The sequence below is a fragment of the Ornithodoros turicata genome, chromosome 2 (assembly GCF_037126465.1).
Source record: "Ornithodoros turicata isolate Travis chromosome 2, ASM3712646v1, whole genome shotgun sequence".
Lineage (NCBI taxonomy): Eukaryota > Metazoa > Arthropoda > Arachnida > Ixodida > Argasidae > Ornithodoros > Ornithodoros turicata.
In genome coordinates this window covers 12,862,157-12,882,063 of record NC_088202.1, presented here as the reverse complement: position 1 = coordinate 12,882,063, position 19,907 = coordinate 12,862,157, and the positions used below count along the sequence as shown (strand labels likewise).

Below are 19,907 nucleotides of genomic sequence, written 5' to 3'. Positions count from 1 at the left end.
GTTTTGGTATTTGCATTAATCTGTTGTGCCGACTTCAACCAGATAGCAGGTAGAATGAAAGATGAAAGTCACTGAAAAGGTTAGCCAGCTGTAGGACTCGAACCTCAGTTCATCGAAGTTCGAACCTCAGAACATCAGTTCTTTCATGTTCAGCAGGTAGAACATTGCAACCTTTTTGGGCACAATCTGTGCAGCACCTATTACCTCCCAAAAGGTGTAACTGATCCACCCTTTTTTCCAAGAGTGCGATGCACTTGCACATACCCATCACCCACACAGCATCCTTTTCGACTAGACATTGTAAGAGTTGTACATTTAGAAACCTTGCAAATATTGTACATTTCCACCTCAGTGGAATAGCCACCCGACAGAGATTCGGGGAAGGCGCGTTGGACGGGGGACACTTGACGCCTCAGGGGGTCTTCGCGACCAGATGCTCGCTGGCAATAAATCAGTAGAGTGGGCCAAGGAAGATGCACTGTCCAAAGTTGCATGGTGCACGGATTGACAGCTTGGTCCGTTACCCATAAATACCGAGTAGTGGGCGGACAATTAGGAGGTGCATGGTTCGTTCTAAATTCAAACTAGGCCAACCATGAGTTCGAGACGTTTGAACCGGGCTTCAGGGATTGGTGTTTGCTGGTGGGGGGTTCTGTCCCAAATGTCACCCTTTTAAGCGGGGGACACACGAAAATCCGTGTGTGGAAGCCGCAACGACTGCACTCTAAAAAAAAAGGTGTCATACTGACTCCTTTGCGGGGGTAAAACACCCTAACTCCCATGTGCAAAATTATAGTCTTTTTGAGGAGTATCTGCAACTCCGGGAACTATGGAGTAAAATTTACCCCTATAGTGTGGAGTAAAAGTTACTCCCAAACAGATCCCTATTTACTCCAGCATGTCGAGTGTAAAAGCAACTCCACTCATGAGGTTAACGTAACTCCGTCGGGGAGTTATGGTTATACTACATAAGGCGTAAAAAGTATGCCCCTATCCTGGGGCGTGCATTACTCTAGTCAACTTTTCATCTTGAAAAACATACAAGGAAGTGTTGTAAAACAGTATGTTTAAAAAAACATATATTTATTGTGCCTCTGATACAGAGCAGAAGTTGAACATTACAATGCACATTACACGCTATGTACATGGAACATAATCATATGTCTAGAAACAACAAGTTAGGCAGTGTAACGGCACCTAAAGCGTTCCCTAACCAATGCAACATACTTCAGGTTGAAGTCTTCGTGATGTTCGAATGCGGTCATTTACTGGACAGGCGCGTCCCCCTCACCGTGATACAGCAGTACTGGAACTTCAATGGGTCTTCTGTGAGCATTTTTGTGAGATATAGATCATTTTTGTCTTAAGCGACACCGCTAAGGGGAGAGAAATGATAGCGATATATTACGAAGTTATGTTACATTCCTTTCTATATGGCCTTCTCAAGTAGTATCAGTCAAGTATGCAATGTAGACCTATTAAACTAAGGAGCAGAGTATTTTTTTTTTTGTTACTGAAAGTTAGAGAAGAATCAAATCAAACCGAGCACATACACACCAAAATTCAGAACTTGCTTATTTGCAAACATTTTACTTCCTTAAATATAAGGATGGGACAGATAGTAGGATGCACTGTGAAAACCATAAGAATGTAAGAATGTGTGTGCCGTCCCAGATTGGCAGAAATCACAGTGTTTGGGTTGTGCATATTGGTGTGCGAGTGAATCTCTAGCTTGTTCATCTGTTGCAGCTTTTCTAAAATAGGTATGTGTACGCACTTTGCTGTAATAATAATAATTGGAGGTTTACGTCGCAAGACAACTGAGATCAACTTTGCTGTATACCTATTATAAAGCACATGAAATAAAGTAAGCACTTACACAAGTGAACAGGTAAGATTGATCTCCCTCACCAGATGAGCAAAGACATAAATTACTTCTGCTGTGTAATAATCTGCAACATAAATATAGGCAATGAGAGTCCATGCAGTGGCGAGATGTGATGCTATCATATGTCAAATATTTTTGCTAATTAACCATTTCGTATGCCAAACAAACATAGTGCTAGGAAAATGAATGGTTTGAATCATACGGGATGGAAAAATTGATTGATGCTAGTACAGTTCTACACAAAAGTTTATGGAACACATGACGAAAACCCGAGACTGGGAAAAAGACGAAAGACAGACGACACAACACAAAGTCGTCTGTTTTTCGTCTTTTTCCCAGTCTCGGGTTTTCGTCATGGATCTTAGTCACCAGCTCGCTTGCTTTTTAACCGTTTTATTTATGGAACACGTTCCGGCGCCTTCCTCAGAGTGACACGCTAACAGCTAACGGGGCTGCATGAACTTACAGGCATGTTCCTAGGTAACCCAGTCATCTGTTTGCAAGTCTATAGGTGCCATTCGTTGCTGGCGTGTCACGCTGAGGAAGATATGCTCCGGAGCGTGTTCCGTAAGCTATTGTCCAGCACTGTGATGTGATGTAATAGAAGAAGAAAATAATGGGGATTTAATTCACTGCATTGGATCTACCCTTTTGTTCAACCGTTGCCCTTCTCTTCCTTGCAATTTGCATAGTACTTTCTTCCTTTGTGGAGGTGGAGCAGCGCTTTTTCATCGTCTTTTCCACTGTGCTGTGCACACCACTGGTCAATCTGAAACTTACTAACCACAGCATTAGAACTCAACACTGACACCACTTATCATCGACGGGATACATATGAATGAAATATTAATACAGAACAGCAGTACCCACTGAAACTTACCAGCGCAGCGGACCTCCTTCACACCACCTTCAAAGTTTGTCACTTGAATGTCATGCCAAGCTACGCTGGCCTTTCAGGGGAAATTATCACCTTCGTCATCTGCAGTGCGTGCCATTAAAGTCAGACTATTCTGCAATATAGTTAACATTGGTTAACATGAACGCAGTGTCCTAGCTAAAATCACATTTCAACTATCGTCATTCAGATGGTCTGATAATTGTCAAAATTCCTTTAGCGGAGTTCCTTTAGAACACAACAAAAAGGTACTTCCAAGCTTATGAAAAGAAAGAAACTCTCAACCATATATTTGTGAGCAAAGTACAGGCAAGCAACGTATACGTGAAAGTACGTTTCACAGGACGGAGACTTACCTTGAGTAGATAGTGGTAGGACATGCAGCTATATGACTTGCAGTCGTCGCATTCATTACACCTCAGCATGCTGAAAAACGTTATTGTTGGAAGAAAATATTATTCAGTGGTCCAACAGACCGTTAACAAGTCTCTGCACGACAAGCAGAGAGAGACGCACGCCGCAGAGCTCAAACGCTCAAACTCAACGGCCTCGATATCAGTGTTGCTACACTGCGCAATGGCAAGGAAGGAAAACTGTCCAGGAATATGCAGATGTGTCGCGCTTAACTCTCGCCACGGAGTAAAGCGCAGGTTGAAGGGAGTTATTAAAGCATCAAAACATGGAAATGCAAAAACGAGGAGTTTCAAGGGTGTTTGGTGAGAGTCCATCCGCAGCACGGGGTGTAAAATTGCTTAATACTCTCTTTCGACTCCCTTTTTTTTTAGAGTGTGGATGAAGACGAGGCGAAAGCCCCGTGACTTCAGCCGCTATAGTATTGTCTTGTATATAGTTATGTAAATAACTATGTAAATAAAGCCCAGTTATTGTTCGAGAATACCGCCTGTCGGATGTCTCTTGGGAATATCTCCGATCTGTGAGCTACATCAACGGACCACCTTCCAGCAACAACGGAAGAAACTTTACTGACATCGTAACGCAAACGATTACGAACAATGCATAACTTAAATACTCCACTCGAGTTTCTCGACCAAAAATACTTTTGAATGAAACTTGCCGTCTTACTACCATTGGTTGAAGCATTTTTAAAACGTCAGCATTTAGTATCTAGCTTAGATACTTTATAAATTGATCGATTGACCGAAAAATAAAAAATATGGAAATGTGAGTCCCGACAAAAGTCGTGACGGGCTGCTCCAGAACACGTGAATGGAAAAGAAAGTAGAAAAACGGAACAAGTGCAACCCCAAAATGACCAAGAAACAGAACAAAGAACAAGCAGGGTCCAACCACTGAATGAGTCCAGTGAATGAGTTTTTTCTTCCTTCTGTCCGTCATCATCATCAATGAGCCCAGTTACTGAGACAGTAGTTACAGAAGTTCAGTTACTACAGTTACAGAAGTTACGACATTGTCATGTCGTCGTACTTCATGACTGCAGTCTTAAAGCAGAGCTTCACCGCATGGCGCGCTCCTAGCCAACCATCATCCCGAATGACATCGTTCTATAGTTCACTAAGTGATTATTCAGTATGACCCATTGGGCGTTCTCTCACCTTGTAGGTGTCCGCTGTCGCATCTTTCCTTAGGTCATTTTCCGCCATACCCAACTCCCCGAAATGCTCCTGTATCCTTTCCCAGCTTGCCGAAAGGGGTTGACCTTCCCCCACACAGATAATCCGCTTAACTGCATTCGGCGAATGCCCGATGCCACGGAGCAGGATCAGACCGCTCCTGTCAGATTTCGCCGCTTCATGTATTGCTGATTTTTGAGGCCATGTCTGTATATCGGATTGCACACTGACGCACCATTCGAAGAAGATCAGTTCCAGAAGATCCACATGGTTCACTCTGATTGACACCGTGATGAAGCAGGTTCTCGAAAAATGACGCAAGTGACTGCTATAACTCTCTGCGTCATCCTTGGCCGCCTCAAGGTCTTCACTGCGTAATGAACGACTGCCTGGAACCTCATCTAACCTCATCTCATCCAACCTCATCCTCATCTAATCATTTACCTCATCCTCCTGCGTTAGTCGTGAAGTTGGCCGCTATACAAGCGTGGCCGACCACGGCGAGCAGTTTCACCACCCTCACCTCCACCACCACCTGTTGCCGGCATACAGACATGTACAAGATACTCAAAAATGTATTTAAGATAAGATAATAAATACTAACGTTAGAATGTAATTAAGATAGAGTATAAATACATGAAAATGAAAGTAATTAAGATAGAGTACAAATACTGGAAAAAGTATTTGAGATACAATTAAGATACCATTTATCCTCGAACGCAAAAAGTCATCGGACTGGTCAATGCGGCAAGTCGCCGCTATGTGACATGAATCACCTAAACCCCGCGCACTACGCTAGCCGATGCCCTATCCGCTAGCGTAGTGCACGGGGTTTAGGTGATTCATGTCACATAGCGGCGACTTGCCGCATTGACCAGTGACCGGTGACTACGCTAGCCGCCGCTGTGTGATAGGAGTCATCTAAACACAAGTCCCAAAAAGATGACAAAGAGGTACCACATAACTCCACTATATGTGACCCAGAACAAAGCAAACTTCTAGCAAGTCCCTGCTCGGCGAGGTCAGAATTCGGCGTCACCGCGTCAGGGCACACATAATAGAACCCTCACTGGCCAGGGATTAGTACACACGGGGCAAGATGTCCAAATGGGGACTTCCAAGAAGGGCCAATGTCCGGGTCAAGCCGAGGGACTCAGGAAATTTCAACTGAACAAACAAGATAATGGAAAGACGAGACACAGAAAGTTTGAGAGGGAGATCCAAAATATGTAATTAGAGTATTGAGTAGAAAATACCATAAAATGTATTTTAAATAGAGTACAAATACACAAAACGAAAAGTACTGAGTAGAGTACCAAAATACCGCAAATTGTATTTAAAATACAGTATTTTAAATACAATACTCCAAATACGTACAAGTCTGCGCATATAAGTGAACCCTCGCTAATATGACCCCCGATAATCTGACATACGCGCTTTACGACCGTACTCATGGGGAACAATGCAGTGAAACCTCTGCAAATCCCCCCGTTAATATGACGATTCCGCATTATGACCAAAATTTTCGGGAACGACCATGGTCATAATAACGAGGGTTCACTGTATGCCGTAACGTACATGTAGCGCAAAATCCGATCGGAGTGCACACTGCACAGTTGCGGACTGGGCTTGCCCAGTTTAATATCCCTTTAATGTAAGTGTCATTTTTTTCGCTTATGGGAGCTGAGCACTGTGCACTCCAAACAAATTTTTTGCAATAACTACTTTACGGCCACATATGTATGCAACAGTTAGCAGTCGCTTGTGTGTAAAATTACAGATTTTCTCTACAGTGGTATGTCTTTGGCCACTCGACCACTGTATTTCACTAATTAAGGGTGAACTAAACAGCAACCACTAATTGTTAACGTAAAGTCACTTGAGTTTTGCAAGTGTTGCAACAACAACAGTACATGTGGTGACGCTGGGGAGGGTATCGTTATCGAAAGAGAGAAAAAAAAAATATAAGAAAGGGAGGGCGGTCTGCCTGCCAAGACGCGCGGCAAGTTGCCACAGAGAGAAAAATACAAGAAAGCAAGGCAAACACGAAAAAAATAAAATGAATAAAAACAGGACACACCAACTAGACACACGACACAGAGCGATGATACGTTCAGTGCAGAGTTCGGTGGCTGTGCCATCTGGTGGCCACCTTCGGTTCACACCATAATAGCTTTCAGTTTGTCACATTTGTTACAGCAGGTCACGTATTTGTTGGTCACATTAGTTGGTCACAGGTTGTTGGTAACTCAGTTCACAGGCGTTGTCTATTTCTTGTTTGCTGTCAGAGAATACCTAGGAGATTACTCTCCTTCATGAAATCATTTGTGTTGCCCGCCGCGTTGACATGGTCCAGTAGTTACGCTGGGTGAGGAAGTTTTTGTTACACAGCAATAAAGATAGACAGGGAAACAAAACAGCCCAAATTATAATACACATATCTCAATTACAAAAAAAAAAGAAAAAAAAAGCTGCGTACTCTGGATGACATATCTTTTGTAAAATATATCTGTAAAGACAATGTGTTTAGACTCTTTTTGCTCTTGGGTTCTCTTTTCCTTAAGTTACTTTTTGTCAGTCTTTTGGGAGTCAGTTTTTTTTTTTTTTTTTGTCTCCACGGTGATAGGTATATCTTCTTATACACTTTTCATTATTCTTCCTTACAGTTCACAGCATGCAGCAAAATGCTATAAGCGGTACGGAGTAACCTGCATTCGTGTTGACCGGGTTTACATCTGCATGTTTTTCTGTTTTCGAATACGAATACAATGGATCTCACAAATTAGTAGGATTACCACATACGGTTCGGGGACAAAGTCAATTGTGCATTTTATCTGTGTGCAATTATTGCATATGCATTTACGAAGTGATGTCTCGCGGCCCCGATGCTCTTCCTGCCAGCGTCGATACAACAGCTGGAAACACTCCTGGAAGATGTTTGCTGGATTCGCTCGGAGGGCCTGGGTCGACGTTCGTCGTCTTCGACAGAATCTCTGCCTTCTGTGAAACAGTGGTGCCACTGAAAACGGGTCATGTATTCGTTACTATACATCTGCTGAATAGCCTGCAAGGTTTCGGTAGCAGGTTCGTCTAATTTTTGATGAAACTTGATGTTCTTTCGCTGCTCCAAGCGTGACATACTAGTCTTCACAGCTGTGGTGGTGATGGTGGTGCTTGCGATATGTGCGCTTGCCATCATCGGCAAAAATGTGGTGGTGGTGTTGGCCTCACTAGTGTGGGCAGCGTCACGACTGTAGCCAGAGTAAGATGATATGATAACAGATGTGACGATCGAAAGTTATCATGTAGGCCGGTCACTGCCAGGATTGGTGAGAAGTCCGAGCAAAGAAGAACAGTCTCTGTTCGAAATATCAGCTGCACTCATCCTGAGGCAACTCCCTTCATACCTCCCTAGGGGTTCGCTGTATTTCTACCCGTCTATCTATCTCTGCCCTGTCCTACAAAAATGTTCTGCTTCCTTTAGTCTCTATAGTGAGCCAATCACTCGCCGTGTTCGACAAGGTAATAAGTGCCTTATACGTCAAATGCATCGGGGAATATTGTGCGTAGATGCTCCGCATAGCGGCTAGCTCTATTAGTATGTTAAATGAGGCATGTCATTGTGTCATTCAGGCAATCGTCCACGGGAACCAATTAACACCAACATGCGCATGCAAGTACGAATGGCGTTACCACATTGGCCACCGCCATCCGTTTAAAGAGAGGGAAGCGCTTCCCAATGTCGACTCGGTGCAGGATGTTTCATCTGATATGTCGCGGCAGTGTAACAATGTAATGGGGGCAACCAATCCATCAGTCACGGCGTGGAGTTCAGACGGCCCGGGTAATCCCAGATGCTCCCGTGGATCATCACACAGTGATTGCAGTTTCCGTATGGTCACTCAACCGTGTACACTTCTGGAGGTACATTACGAACTGTTTGTACGAACGAATTGTTTGACTCTATAGACGCGCAAATATTTGAGTATCTGACGCGTTAATGCGTACCTCTAGTAGAGACGCACCGGAGGCCGCCCAAGTTCGAATCCTGGCCGTGCTGTCAGGGTGCTCTCGTCAGACGCTTCAGGGCAAAGGTTGGCACAGTTTCCCATAAAGTCGACCCACGAGTCACGATATCGCCCCCCCCCCCCCTCGTGCCTCCAGCAGCGTGTCGCATGCTAGGACCCAGCGATTTGCCCGGCGTTCTGCGGGTAGTACTTTTTTATTTTTTTCGCGTGGCAACTTCAGCTTGCCACGAATCTTGGACATACTCTCCGACCTCCTACACACGCGTGAACTCGCCATTTGCCACCGGAACTGTTCGCCACAGTCAAACGTGGGTGTGATCATATCCTTGATGTCAGTATCGTGAACTTCCGCTCAGAGAAGCCTCGCTGCGACTAGAAGTCCCTAAAGGAGCTACGCACAACACAATGTAGGCAGAAGTTTTCATCTTACAAAGGCTGCCCTGCTGGCCTTACATGATACGCGAGTTCTTTCAACAATATATCAGGACAAAGCACACCACCAGATTTACGTAGAATCCAGCAAAATTTCTAAGACGGCCGCCACCAGTCCAATCTGAATATCTCTCTTACCTGGACAGAATGCAGCATTGCAGACACAGCCCGTTGAGCACATGCTAATGAACTGCCATGCATGTGACAGCACGCGCCAATAGACACCTAACAGACTGCAATAGCGGTACCGTGAATGATAATATCCTGCCCCAAAAGGGACCCCTGGACACTCTGTGATATCTTCGTGATGCCTGCCTGCACAGCAACTCCCTGCAGGAGCAGTTTTCGATTTCTGTATAGTTTTATGTGTTCATTATTCTCTTCAGTGTTTGGGTTCCAAACCATGAAACATATGCTCCCCCCCCCAAAAAAAAAAAAAAGAAAAGGGGATGCTCTTCGAAAGACGTTTGGGAACTCGTAATCTCGCACGTTTCCTTCGGGAACCTTGCAGTATGGAGACCCATGGAGATGTGTAGATGGAGACCCATCTCATCATCGTTTCCGTTTATATATTTATGTTATAAGATCGTGTCACTTCCCTGCGCCGGGCTGACGAGTTCCAAGTAGAACGAAACAGCTGTCCTCGGCTGGTAGTGCATGATCAACTTATAAACGTATGCTCAACGTGCAGCCAGAGCTTCGGCTATTTTTCCTTTGTATGATATATATATATATATATATATATATATATATAGGGAAAAAGACACCAGAGACTGAAGTAGGGAGTAGGGGAAAGTTATTTATTAAACTGGCATTAAAACTAAGGGTCCGGGGAAGTCTACGTTTCGGCGGAGGCTCCGCCGCCCTCGGGACTATGACGTAAATCTATGTACAGGGTCTTTTAAAGGGTATATATATATATATATATATATATATGTGTGTGTGTGTGTGTGTGACAGTCTGCCCGTCAGGTCTCACAAGAAGAACTAAAGCACACTTACGAAGCCCGTTCAACGTATGTAAATGTATGGTATCATTTGCAATGACTCCACGTTCGTTCTCTATTGACTTTTGCGGCATCAAGCCCCATGCATCGAGGACTTTTACTTCCCGAGACATCATCTATCACCGACGAATTTAGAGTTCCGCGTTTTCGGCATTTGTCGAAAAATGTCGAAAATCACGTCCCGAATATTTTCTTGGAAACTCGGCACATTCTGAAAAACTCCTAATCATACACTTGCATATGGTGCTACATGCCGACAATGCCGGTACCCGATTGCATTTTTTTTTTCCTCCGTGGCATCTCATTTTCGTTTTTCAGTCACCTCGTTTTTAGGTGGAATGTGGGGAATACCGCCCTGTGGAACCGTTGGCCTTTAGCTCAGGGAAAGACCTTCCATTGTAACACTTTTATTCCTGGGTCTAGGGCGTTCAAGTACACCTGGAACTTTCCAGCAAAGGAAATGAAATTGTTTGCCTTCTCAATGTCCTATCTAAGCTACCCTGCTTCCATGAGTCATTATAGCTGTCGATTTTGGGGCATCTACTTGACGCAAAGGTTTTAAAATGCCGAAATTGTCCGCATTTGATAAAACATATAAATGTCGAAAAACACCCGCCGAACCTCCCGAGCAATAAATGCCGAAAACGCGGAACCCTACCGATGATGTATCTCTGCCACACACGCCCCCCCCCCCCCCCCCAGAGTAGGCGAATTGCTTTAGCCGGCTACTGTCACTATGTGCCCAAATCATTGTTCCATGCACTGCATGGACTCGTCACCAACACAAGAAGGTACCTTGACTCGGATATGCCAGCGGCGTTCCTCTAATGAGGAACGTTACTGCTGATAACTTGACAGTCGCCCACTGACAGCAAAACGTCAGGACTTCTATAATTCCTAATGTGTCTGGTAGCCTTGGATTGCTCTCCTATACACGTTGTCGTTCATGGCTGCGGGGTATAGCCGCCTTCGGACACAGACATGTGACCACACGCATCTTACCACGAAGCCTTTCATGCCTCTTCTAGAGGAAGGCTAATTAATGGTGTTCACGGTCCATGCGTCTTCACCCGTGCAGTCTGCTCTTGTTATACAACCATCAGCCACGTGAAATCCCAGACGTAGTCACCAGCAGCAAATATGTGAAGCTCTGTGACGCAGGGATATTCCCAGGATTGTCTTCACGGGATGGGGGGTGGGAGGGGGGTGACACTCATATTGGCAGCTTTTCTGACTTTTTTGCCTTTCTGGCAGGCAATTTGGGGGGTGTTGCAAGATTTCGGGCGGTCTTAGGGACGTCAGACGTGTTCAGTGGTTTCTGCTTCTCCACTTGCACAGCATCTCGACGAACTCACCTTTCAGTCCTTGCGACTATAAAGAAAAGGCTCCACCGAGAGCGGCATCCAATCGGAGCACGACGTATCAAACATTCAGCTGCATGCGACAAACTGGATGATATGTGAAAATATAAGGTAGGGTGGATAGGAGCCTTGGCTCCGGCACCAGCCGGCCACACGCGTTTGCATACATCGTCACGTGCTTTGCCGAGCATTCTCAAGGCGTCGAATGTTGTGAAATACACGTAGTGCACCCTGGCCAGTTGATGGGCTCTAGATGCAGCTGTATCTGAATCGACCCTGAGTGTTCCACCAGGGTGCCTTTCAGTAGTCGCCTTTTAACAGACACTGCACACCCGTGGGGGCTTGGATGCTAACCCCTTTGTATATCCATTAACAATAAAGCATTTTTCCTCGTCACAGCATAGGGATTTATCTTACTTGCTGACACATAAACCTCCAATTCCACATTATTTCTACCTTTTGGGTTCAGCTCTTTATGCCAGGCAGCTCGAAGGCCCATAAGTCAAAACGTAATTAACATAAAGACGCCGCTGGAAAGTATACCATAATAAATACGATGATGCTGCAAGAAAGTGATCAGAGCTGAAAAAGACGGTCACCATGATCATCACTGAGTACAGTGCTGGTGATCAGAACAAGTCCGCTTGAAACATCAACGCATTATAGCGTTGGCGAATCACTGGTAGCATTGACATATAGGAGAATCCATAATTAAAGAAGCAATGACGCGGCATTTAACGTCGCTCGAAATCCTGCCTCGTCTGTCAAATTGACCACCAGGAGTCACCACGCAAAATATTTCCGCGCTGCTGTGCGTTATAGCTGTGCAATGAAATTTACAGAAACGGCCGGAGAAAGCAGCCGCGGACGGCCGACACGTTTGTCGCGTGACGTGGAACAGGCTCCGTGCCTTGTTTCTTTGTTTTTTCTTTGCAGCCTACGCGCCGCTTATACATTCTTGAGCTGTGGCGCTGTACGTCACTGGTCACGTGAGGGGAGTAGCGTACGTCATGACGTCCTCTCGTTCTGCGATGCGCTCTTTTCACGAGGGGAAGGATTTTTGAAAGGTGTGCTGAACAGAGCCCTCGCGCTCGCTTTGTATAGTTACTTATGCTCATCGTTCTTTCGCAGAAACTCATTTTATTCGTTGGAAAACACCCCGCACCGAAAAACGAAAACAATTTTGGGGGTCACCTTAGTGTTCCTTTAAGTGCAGTAAACATTTCACATAGCAGTCATGTAGAACATATGTCTCTTTGCAATTTATACTTCCCGCCGTATGTAATACCCCCAGAAATGGCCCGTACGGCTTAAATGAATGAAATGGATGAAGTCACCACTTCTTCCGCAGACGCTATATGTATATAGTTACGTTTCCTTTTGTATCCGGGATTGAAAGCGTCACGGGTGTCTTTTCTGTGGTTATTATTATGAAAGTTGTTACTACTCTACATTTTTCTAGCGGACACCCTTGCGAAAAAAGTAACAAATGAGAATCGTGACTTCGTACCATGTCTTATGCTGTGAACAATGGATGGAACTCAAACACTTCGAGTCTTCCTACCTTTCGTGCTGTTTCTTGCTCCACAAAACAGATCAAATGCACTGCTCTTAGCTGCGACCAACGAAAAGGATAACCGTGTTGTAGTACTTTTTTCTTTTCTTTTTCATTTTTTTTCCGTTGCGCTACGTGGAACGTGGACTGTAGGCATATCGCATCGGGTATCGAATTCGGAGACGTCGGGAGAACACCTTCTTGTTGCTATTCGGTCTTGTATTCCTTTGAAATTTCGAGCTCAATCGTCAACAGATTCTGTCCAGGACCTATCCAAACATTGTCACACATGTGTAGGCGTTACAATCTAGAGTTCTGTTTCATTTCTATGCTATAGGGATGGCTCAGCCAAATCCACGAATTCTCGAATCTCAGACAGGGATTCAGAATCGGGAATCCGAATCCAAGTGCCCAAAACGGCGAGTCGAATCTTTCGAATCCACCAACCACGTTTATTTGTTGCTTTTTAAAATTGGCGCCTCCGGAGTCCGCCGAAAGCCTCATAGGCCGACGGGTGTTTTCTTCTGTGTTTCTTTACACTAATCTGGACTGCTCTTGACTGAAAGAGTGCATGGAGGAACTACATTACAAGTTTAAAAGTAACATGGCTTTGCTTTTGGATGTTTCTTACTTTTATGGAAATAATTCAGACTCGCGAGTTTATGTATTTCGTGTAGTCGGTGAACAACACGTTAAATACGTAAATTACATTGAAGAAGTATATAGTTATGCTTTCTCCTGAAAGTGAACTTTTATTTAATTTGTTTTTCATCAAACAAAGGTATCAAATTCTGCTTCAAAACAGTTTCCAGTAGAGGTGTTATTCTTTCCCTGGCTTTTCGAACTCTTTTTTAAGAAAGGATTCGAAAGATTCGAGATTCCTAAGATTCGTGGGTTTGCGGAACCTTCCTTGGGTTTAGATTCGGATTCGTCCCATCCCTAAATTCTATTCAACATGACTGACGATCTTCTTCTTCTTCTTCTGTTGACGACTGAATAACGCTGGACCCACGCGAACGTTTTTCTCGTCGGTGTGCTAGGTGGTGGTGGGTGGTGGGTGGTGGTGGTGGTGGTGGTGAAAGGGCTTGCCGTTGTCGGCCTCACAAAGGTGGGCAACGTCACGACTGACGCCCTGGGGGAATGTGCGTCCTGGGCTGACTTCTAAGGGAACTGTGCCGACATATGTCTGAAAGCGTCTGAGGAAAACCTTGCTTGAGGAGTGCATCTAAAGTGTACGGATATGTTCACACATTCGTTTTTTAGTTTGTTTGTTTGTTCCCACGGACCGTATCTGCGTCCTGAGAAACACGGCGCAAGACCCGTTTTTGCGGAAAAGACATTCTGTAGGGCGGGTGCAAACGGACGCGCATTCACGCGAACGTGGCGGTTTTCGCGTCCGCTTTGCACGGACGCAAAAAAAGAGCAAGAAAAAAGTAACGTTCGTCCCAGTTTGACCTTAAACTGAGAGAGTTGAACTGAATTAACGTCACTGATGATATGTCTTATTCTAACTTTGGCGTACCTAGTGTGACGAAAAGAGCAACGAAATGCACGTATTTATCAGCCGTCAAAATTGAAACACCCAAATAGCGAAGAAAAAACAAAAAGGAATAGAACAGTTTCATGAAGACGGGTGACCAGTGAGTCGAAATTTGCGAAGTGGCCTGCATGCACAGTATATGCGCGCTTTTAACAGACGCTACCAGATGGCGCAACGTTGCTGTTTCAGGAAGCAGGATTTATTGCAACATGGATGCGTTGAATTCAGCTCTAATAAATCACTTGATTGTTCGTTAAGTCTTTCTCAACCCCCGGCTTTGGCCGAGTGAGTAGAAGCTTCCGCTCGCTGGAGGTGCTGGGTTCGAATCCTGCCACCGGCTGTGCTGTCTCAGGGTTTCCATGGTTTTCCGGCAGATTTTCTGGATGAATGTCGGCACAGTTCCCCCTTAGGTAGGCTCAGGACGCATACTAACCCCCCGTCCCCGGCTTTTTCCTGCCGTCCTCTCTCCATTGTCCACGTCAGTACGCCACTCATAGGGCTGTTGCAGTTAAGTTTGCACTGCGCCATTTCGGGCCCAAACGGCCACGGATCCCAACAGTAGGTAGTTTCATCAGCGGATTTTGCATGGTGTTTCAAACGGTATGGTGCCAAGGAAAGCTACAAAACCTGTCGGAAATCCACAGAAAAAGCGGTCCTTCTTGAAAAGTGCGAACAACTCGAGGCCGTGTATTTGAAAGTGCCGCGTCGTCTGCTAAACTACTGAGTGTTGCATAATTTGGGGCGCTGACGTTGGTGCTCACTCGCGCCACCTGGCCCAGAGAAACAGGCCCATAGCCACAGTTGCTTCGCGGTGCTAACACGGAATAAAAAATACTGTCTTTGCTCTGTTGTCTGCTTGCATAGCATACTCACGTTCGTGCCTTGTCCAGAAAGTGCGTTCTACCTCCCATCTGAAAGACTGCACACCCTCGACAAGAGATGGACACTGTTTACACTTCTCACTAGCTGGCACATGCATTTCGCGACTGAAACCTAAGGCAGCAGTATTTTATTCCCCACGGTGTCGTTGCATCCTGTTTTGCAACTCCCGGGACGTTACATCATAATATCCGTTATATTGTCCTCCAGAATCCTGTAACAGCGTCTGCACTAGATATGTGCTTAGCTCGTCGTGGGAAACAATCACTGATGATAGCGATAATGAATAGAATCAGTCATGTGGTCTGGAAGGGTTGTGAAACGAAATACTGGCTGACGAGAAGTGGAAAGGATGAAGGACTAATGCAATAAAACGTCCTTCACGGATGATAAAGGGTATTAAATGAGCATAAATGACAGGATGCAACGGTTAGATTAAGCAGGACACAGAAAGCAGTCGATGACCACTCACAGAATGACCAATCGAAAGTAGCAAAGAACGACACATTCGCTGTAGCCGTTTCGGCGTTGTCGGTCAAGCACCCCGATGGTACGATAGCAATTCATGTGGTATAACGACGTAGCATAATAACAGAAAAGCCGATATCCAAGTGATCAAAGTGCGCATCGTCAGTGTGTATGATTTCTTCCTCTAGAGGTGGAGACCTCATTTTAAGACGTTATTCGAGTGCTGTAAATTGCTCTGGAGTAGCAGGTCTTCATCTCCATGTTTATGTACAACGGCCGCAAGCACCATCGTAGAACATCCACATAAGCAGCTAAAAAGGACGGGCGTATTTTTAAATGCTGTGCTCAAGCTTCTGCATTCTGAAATGCTTCCGCGTGCGAAACATTCTACTACTTCGAAAGCAGCACAATATCATTGCCCAATATTGGCTGAACATTCGCCCAGTACTGGATCAATATTAACCCGTTTTGCAAACACGGAGCCAATATTAGGTTTAGATGTTGTGCTGCTTCGGTTAGTTCGCGCGATACTTAATAAGTAGGGAAGGTGGGGTAAAGCGGTTATACTATAACGATCAATATTTTTTTTAGCATGTTAATGCGCATGGGCACGAAAAATTCTACACTTGAAGATACGCTGATCTTGTGGCAAGACACCATTAGTGTGCTATAGCGCGTTTTATTATCGCAAACGATACTATAAGGATAACATAATATTACGATAGGTATATGTTATAAAAAAGTATGTTACAAAGTAACCAAAATTTCTCACTTTGCCCCATGGGGAGGGCAAAGTGGAAAATATAGACCTCTACCCGAGAAACGTCATCATGACGTTGGTAGACATACTGAAACCGAAACAAATCAGAAGGGGAGGGCTGGGTTCCACGAATGGGCACAATTGCTTGCTGCCTCCTATTGAAAGAAAGTAGGACCGAAGGTCGCGTCCCTTTCAGGGATCACCATGATCAGCTCAAGACCGTGGCTTTCGGGCGCTACCTTGTTCGCCCCTACCTTCGAGTGTAGTTCAACTCTACCAAATTGGTGGCGGTGTCGAACAATATGACGCGATTTGTTTACAAACAAGGAGACGTCTATTGAGGGGCGAAGTGGAAAGTGTGTACTCTCTTGCAGAGAAAATAAAAAAAAAACTTTTTTGGGAAAGTACTTAATGAGTAGCGGTAAAATGTTGTTGAGGTCTTGTAGGCCACAGTCCATTCAAGTTCGAGGCCATTTGTTATCAGTCCGTCAGTCCATACAGGGACACGTCACGAATAAATATCAATTTTTGTTAAGATATCTATAGTCGCGGTTAGTGATAACAAAAACAGTGGCGACTTTCCACTTTGCCCCTCACAGGTTGTCTATCAATCAAAAGTACTCCGTGTTTGATACAACTGCAACAGTGGAAATTCCTATACCCTTTACATCTTTACAGCATAGCCGGTGCGTGAAGCCATGATTCAGCCCAACTCTAATTTGTTTCAGGTTTAATAAATCATAAATGAATCAATCAACCTATCAATAAATCGTAAATATTTCATGTAAATGCTTGTTGCTTACGCCGCCCTAGAAAAATAAGATTGAAATTGTGAAAATTGCGATAAACTCGGTCAGAGCGACGTCTGGTGTGAAACAATCCTCATTTTAGCGGGCAACACTGGCGCTTTCTTCTTGTGATTTCTGTTAGTTTCCACACGGCGCGACGCAGGCAGACGTCGCCTCGTTAGACCCAGTGTGATGTGCATGCCATATGCAGTTTCACCGCCGTACTTGATGGACAACGCGAAATTGGTGTCTACTTCGGCACAATGTTGCCCGCAATTTTAAATTTTAACTTTGAAAAACTATGAGCGTGATTGGGACGAAAACTGTGACGTTAGAGTCCTCAAGGCTCCATATTGAGACCATATCAAGAACATATGTGGCTCAGCGTTAAGGAAGTTATGGTCTATTAAAAGGAAATTGAAAGACACTCCACTAAGTACTAGGATGTCGTCATGTAACGCGTGTGTAAAATCAAGGCTCGAGTATGCATCATTTACATGGGACCCCCGTGTTAGAAAAGATATTTTACGACTTGAATGTGTGCAGAGAAAATGTGTTAGATTTATTTATAGGAAATATGGAAGACAAGATTCCCCTTCCCTGTTAATGCGTCAAAACAATATTCCTACCTTAGAGGTACGCCGGAAAATAACTCGTGTAGTATTTTTATACAACTGCCTTTCAGGGAAAGAAAGGCTAGTGAAGCCAGGTTTTTTTAAGGCCGTTGCGACCAGGAGGACGCGGCATAGTAACCAGGAACATTTGCTGGCGCCCATCTTTGCGAAGACCAACGCACATGAGAGTAGTTTCTTTCCCAGAACAATGGCTGAATGGAACTTACTGCCATCAAGTGTGATGCAGTCAGGTGAATTTGCTGGTGAGCTTGAGCATGCGTGCTGTTAATTTGGGACAGTGTTATTTAGCGGTCAACGTTGGTTATTCTAACATTTGTTGATGTCGTGTTTATATGTTGTATTCCTAATGTATTTGTATTATGTTCCACCCCTGCTAGAGCCAAGAAGGCTCGCAGTATGTAAAATAAATCAATAAATACACTACGCCACTAGGGCTTACGGTACTGAATGAACTCATTTTATGAGATTGCGCCTCAACTGTATTGCGGTTGGTCTTGCACCCTCCAACCCTTCTTGTTTCTCAAACCACGCTGGACAAGGGATTGTGTTGCTACCCTGTTACGTGACGATGCCAAACCTTGCGTCTAGCTTGAAACCCAAATCTCTTGTGGTCTACCATAGCTTATCGTAAAGGAGACAGATGGCTCAACGTACGGAATACTGATGTATTGAGATGTGAAAAAGATGCATAGGTTTTCGCTATACCTTTCTCGTTTGAGGTGGCTTTTTTTTATGAGCTATCAAGAAATTGAATGAAGCGGCAAATGGGATATTTTTTGCCATATAGTGAGCGCTGTAGAAAAGATCCTCTAGCCTAGAGCTAGGAGCCAGGCAGATTTTTTTGGCGGCGACGGCGGCGCTTGACCGAAATGGTCGGCGGCGCGCCACCCTTGCACGTGTGGCGGCGTTTGGCGGCGCCTGGATGCTCGAGATGAGCAATATATGCCGTATACGCTTCGTGTCCCATTCGGGGAGCATCCAGATGAGCCCAATATACTCCAACACTGTGAGAGACCACCCTCACTTATCTTTTAGAGCGCATTTAGAGCCCCTGGCCGCTATGTCATATCGCCTTGTACTACGATCTACTACTATTCGTCGTGCACCTTACTCCGTAGAGTCCCCGGAGACTCCTTCTCCCCGGAAAGTCGCAGGCGCCAGACAAGCTGCAGTGAGGAGCAGAGTTTCACCACCTCACGATTCGCACAAGCATAGGTGAGACAGCTCTTCGTAGAGGAAAAGTTGAAGAACCAGTTTTTTTCTAATTTTTGCAGGAATTTCATTGATTTGACTGGGTTCCGAAATCGATGTGCCGCTGTGTAAAGCCGCCAGATTGCAGTCACAACGGCATGGCACGTAGCTCTACTCTAGCCCCACTAAGCACTAGCAATCACCATAATCTACCACCCAAGGCATATTCACGAAGAATCAACAATTCCTCGCGGAGCTGAACGAATTTAAAAAACGCATGGTAAATCGTATGGAGCCTGAACATACCTAATGTGTGATCCAATCATACAAAGCGACTTTCTCCCACTTTTTTTTTCTGTTTAGGTGACCGTAGCCACAATATTGAAAACAACGCGCTTTCTATTGAATTATGCATATATTCTACATGGATTGCGTAGGACACGCATGTTCTGGAACGAATGTGTAAATCACAAATTGATTCTGATTCAGGCAACTTTGGTTCAATGCTGCGCGGTGTACCGGTACTTTTCCTGTGTAGCCGCGTATGTATATTAGAGACATTTTCTTTGCACGCTACTACGCTTGCTCTACCAGCTCCAACTAAATAAAGAATGCTTTAAAGGTATCGCAAAGCAGCAGACAGGCAGTTTACGTTGACGACGTTTTATAACAGCTCGTGGCTTGTGAACAGGTCGCGCTTCATATTTTTAGTTCCCTAGCAAAACTGATATAAAAGGGCTCGGGGTGACGTCTGGTGCTAAATAATCCCCAATTCGTCAAGCAACAATGATAGTGTAGCGACTAACTTATCCTGTGCTACTAATGATTACGTAGCCGTTGTACACTCAGTGTTGTCCGCATGCAATGTAGTTTTGCCGTACTTCGCGAA

General features: G+C 44.8%; 1 protein-coding gene and 1 long non-coding RNA gene across 4 annotated transcripts in view; one reads left to right on the top strand and one right to left on the bottom strand.

Annotated features, from left to right (window-relative positions):
* Positions 1 to 19,907, top strand: part of LOC135385209 (uncharacterized) — a 281,039-nt gene that overhangs the window by 30,519 nt on the left and 230,613 nt on the right. The window lies entirely within an intron of this gene.
* Positions 1,206 to 3,317, bottom strand: LOC135383120 (uncharacterized). Of its 2 annotated transcripts, XR_010419678.1 has the most exons (5): positions 3,140 to 3,317; positions 2,769 to 2,898; positions 2,536 to 2,667; positions 1,880 to 1,952; positions 1,206 to 1,312 (listed from the first exon to the last, which is right to left on the bottom strand). It is a non-coding gene; the product is annotated as an uncharacterized LOC135383120 (long non-coding RNA). The 2 variants fall into 2 exon arrangements; XR_010419677.1 differs by having other exon boundaries at positions 2,536 to 2,898.